This window comes from Cinclus cinclus, chromosome 3, assembly GCF_963662255.1.
Source record: "Cinclus cinclus chromosome 3, bCinCin1.1, whole genome shotgun sequence".
Classification (NCBI taxonomy): Eukaryota; Metazoa; Chordata; class Aves; order Passeriformes; family Cinclidae; genus Cinclus; species Cinclus cinclus.
In genome coordinates, this window is record NC_085048.1 from 62,346,601 (window position 1) to 62,351,258 (window position 4,658).

Consider the following 4,658-nt stretch of genomic DNA (forward strand, 5'->3'; position numbering starts at 1 on the left):
AGACACTGTGTGTCCAGGCTTGTCTTCTGCATACCAGAGCTCTGCTTTGTCCTCTAAATGGATACCTTTTTTTTTTAAGAAACAAAAATTGGTTCCTAAAACACACTCATGTATTTGTATGCAAATGTAATGCACTTCTCCTTGCTACCACTATCCAGTAATAACGGGTCTGCAAATTTTGCAGTTCTTCATCTGCTTGAAGTATAATATTTTCTTAATGGCATGAAAATACAATGAAATCACAGGATCTTTTTTCCCAGGCATGATGAGTCATCTCATTCAGGAAAATAATTTTAGTGTTGCACTTCCATGTTTCAAAAACCATTGCAATTCTCATGCATATATTTAAAGACTTATAATTAATTCTATCTATTTATTTTGACATTGCATAAAAGATGGCCTACTTGGACACACAGTGATTTTAATAAATGAGGTGAAAGGAATCTGTAATTACAAAGTAAAATAGTGAAACCATAAATGTGGTCAGCCATATCCAAGGAGTGGTGCAACAACCAGCGGTGAATTTTTGGGCAAGGAAATGACCACTCAGCATTGTAGCCTAAACACCTACAAGCTTTTAGCCCTACCTTCCATTGGTCTTATCTGCTCAGTGTTCTAGAACAGGTTTTGTTTTCAACAGAACAACAGGAAAAGGGAAAAAAATTTTCTAGATTCACAAAAAATAACTGAAAACAATAGCAATTTCCAAATTGATGGCAATTCCCAAGGTAGGGGTCGCAACTCTCTTTCTACATCCAACAGAAAACTGCTACACTGTCATACTGTTTGGAATCACAATCCCCCCAGGGTGGGGATCATGCCTGTTTCCAGCTCACAAATGAGGTTAGAAGGTCAGAAGTCGTTTGCAGATCCCAGTTTCTAGGCAAGGAGCAGAAAGCAGAGTGGAAGGAGCCAGGATGTATTCCAGAAGAATACGGAAGAATAATCCTGAGATCATGCTTCTGGATGGTGCTGTCCCTCCCAGTTACAGCCACATGAACCACAGCTCCTTCCTGACACTGCTGCATGTGCTAATGCTCCCAGGAGAAGGACAAGGACATTTGCCTGTCACTCCATTCTGGAAGCAGAGCACAAGTCAATAAACCAGAAGCAAAGAGGAACCAGGAAAGCAGGAATCCCTCTCATAGACACCTCCAGGGGTTGGCTACATTCTCATCCCCTTTCTTGTCTAACTGGCTCTTCCCATCTGCCTGCCAACAGCTATTGCTTAATAATGTGGCCACCTTGTCAGAAACTGGTTTATTCTGGTGCCAAGAACAGAGATGAAGAAGGAAGAAGGCAAGAGAGAGGTACCTACCCAGACAGCTCTACAGTCTCAAGCAAGGAGAGCAAGCAGGCTTTTTGAAAGAAGGTTAAACAATTCTGTGGGACCACTCCTTGTTTCTCATCTCCTTCCTCTGAATTCAGGCCTTTCAGAGTCTGAGCTGGATAGATTAAGAATTTGAAAAGGGCAATTAAACAAGATGTTAGAGGCTGGAAAGTGAAATCTTACAATCAAAGAAATCCATGTTTATAGACAAATCCAAAGAAGACCCTGAAGACAAAGCAACTCATTCAAGCCAAAGCTGAAACACGGGTGAAACCAAGAGGAAGGATGTCATCTTTGACACACTGTGGGAAACAGTGGCCACAGACTCCTTCCAGAATGCTACCCTCCAAAAATGTGGTTTGAATCTTCACTTAATTAACATGGTCCGTACCCTGGTTAAATATGTCATTGGCCTGCTTGGTCCATCCTTTTCAGGAGGTAACCCTTGGAGTCTACAGAGCATAAACTGCAAAAGTATATTTGGATATGCCTGTAACTATTAGGACTACAGTTTTCAAATGTGAATGCCTTATGTTAGATAACAAGACTTACAGGATTTATCTCATGTCTTTAATCAGTGAAAGTAGATAATTTGAGTCTTAGTTATCTTAAGTTCCTTTTATAAGCAGTGGAGAAGAAAAAGCATCTTTTGAGGACAAGTTATCCCATTATAAGACTGGCATCCAAGTGAGAAGGAATTACTTTCTCTCTTAAGATGATCTTTCTCTTCAGATTCTAGAGCCAGCCTTAGACAACTAATTTAAATTTAGTATGTCTGCTGTAAGGTATCTAAATTAGGCAGCATGAATCCCATTAAATATTCAGATTCAAAGCCCTAAGTGAATGGCCATCTCTGAAAACCAAGCTAGTTATGTGCCTATGAAAACATTATTCTATGACAAATCTGGATCCTAAGATAAAAGGTTATACTCACCTAATACACTTTTTCAGTTTCCATTGACTTAAATTGATAGAAATATAGTTTCTATCACAACTTTTGTTTGCTATTAGGGTGACTTTTAAAATTAATGCAATTTATATACTTGTTAATGTTTTGGGGGTTTTAATTCTTGATCTTGTTTGATTCTGTTGCCATTTTAGTAACCACCTGCATGAAATCAACTTCACTTTCTTTAAATATGCCCTTCTTTTCCTTCAAGTAGCCTTCAGTTGTTGATGTTTTCTTATACATTCAAATATTCAATGCAATAATAATGGCCTTGCAACTTTAAATTGGTCCCAATTTGCATAATCATTATGGTCACATATTTAATTATGTAATTGATGTCTCATACCTTCCAACTTCAGCAAGCAGGGAGACAAGGATCCTGCAGATAAAAACTTTCTACATAGTTATGATTTATTCTTACAGCATCATTCCTCATTAATAAATACACAATCTTCTGGGAAAATTACTCCCACTCTATTCCACCTTCCTTATTTCTGCCCTTGAAATTCTAACACTGCACTCACATACTTGCAGCTTCTATTATTATGAGTTTTTCTCAGATACCTGTTGCTTCTCTTCTTTAATGCCATGTACCAGCTGCATTTTATCCCAGCAGCTTCCTCCTCATTTTCAGTATGTATGCACACATACAACACTGAAAGCACAGGAGAGTGACCTCCATAGTTTTTAGATTCAGGATTTGGTTTCACATGTTTACAAGAGATGAGAATTGTAGGGAAAATTCTGGCTGATCCCAGGCTGCATAGAGCATTTAGAGTCAAACTGTGGAGATGGTTTATGTGTAAGCTCATGGCCTGTAGAGATGTGGAAAGCTGGAGTACTCTCAGGAGAAGTGGAAAATCTGCAAAATTTAACCAAGCCGTTATTCATCATGCACTGCCATCAGACTGGAAGATGAAATAATCATCACCATAACAGATTTCTGTGTGCTAGCCTACATTCTCTCATTTTTCTTCAGTATTAATTCCTGGCCTCCTTGTTCTTTTTTTTCCACTGGTACCTAATATAAAACTGATTATGCATGGTATCCTTGTGAAGAGCCTTTGGGATGGCAGCTCTGCTGCACTTCCCTCAGATGCCTCTGCACTCAAAGCACAGAAACCCACATTTCTGTGGGTTTCAACACTCATTTGGAGGCAGTAGGTGGCAGTGAGACCTGCCTCCCCAGTGTTCATTGTTATCGTCATTATTCTACTAATATGACAGTCTCATCATCCAGTGTCTTCTGTGGCTGCTTCTTTCAGTCTTGCTTTTATTTCACTCAGTTATTCCCTTACCATCCGGCACAAATTTGGGTGTGTGGAGAGGTATGTGATGATAGCTATTTCTTCCTTACTAAGAAGCAATACCTTTTTAAAAATCAGCATCTGCTGAGGTTCATTTGGTTTCTGGAATTTCTGTTTCCTCAGTTTAGATGGTCCAGGTGCCCTATGGCTGGCACCAGAAAGCTTCAGCCTGCACACTGCCAGCTAATTCAGATTCTGAAAAACAAATCTGCAAGCTGAACACACCTACAAAGTGTCACAGCCGATCCTACACAGGAAAGAACCTTAAGTCCCAAGGGTCGAGTGCGCATCATGCGCTCTCTTCCCATGTGTTTCCCACCAGTTTCCAAAGAAATAAAAATAAAATGCCATCTCTGGCAGAAACATGAGTTACAGCTTGTCCCCCTGTGCCCCCATTCAAGGCATCACTCCCACTCAGATGCTGCACCCGCTGCCCTCACCAGCGTGCTTCTGCATGGCTGCATTTGAATTGGGTCACTCAAACAAGTCAGGTTAAAAATACACCACCACAATCACCAAGAAGAGCTAATTTTAACTCAGATCATTGCAGTGATCCCGTTGGGTTTTTGTTCTGACTGTATCTAGGGAAACATGACCTCAATTCTGGTCACCATAACTGCTAATTGAACTCCACCCATCCTTTGCTCATAAAGGAATCCACACATTTGGATATTAACTGTGGAGTATAATGCTGTTCTCAGAGTTAATGGTAGCCTTTCCATTGACTATTTTAACAGACATCTCCTGGACTGAATACAGAATTTGGAAAATTGTATTTTAAATCTCAGTCTAACCCTCAGCACAGAAGACAGGGAAGACACAATATCCAACACACACTGATAATGACCAGCTGCAGCCTTTGGAACTGTGTGTTACATCTTCTGCACACAAAGAAAGCTCTCACACTTCCATACAGACATGCTGGGATCTCATACAGGAGCACAGGTCAAGTGCCAGCAGCAGGGCAATCACTCAAACTTCAAGGATCACATCTCTGGTCCCAGTCACTGTGGTAGAGGCTAATTGGCAAAATGACTCAGCAATATGCATGTACAATCTTCTCTTCTCTTCT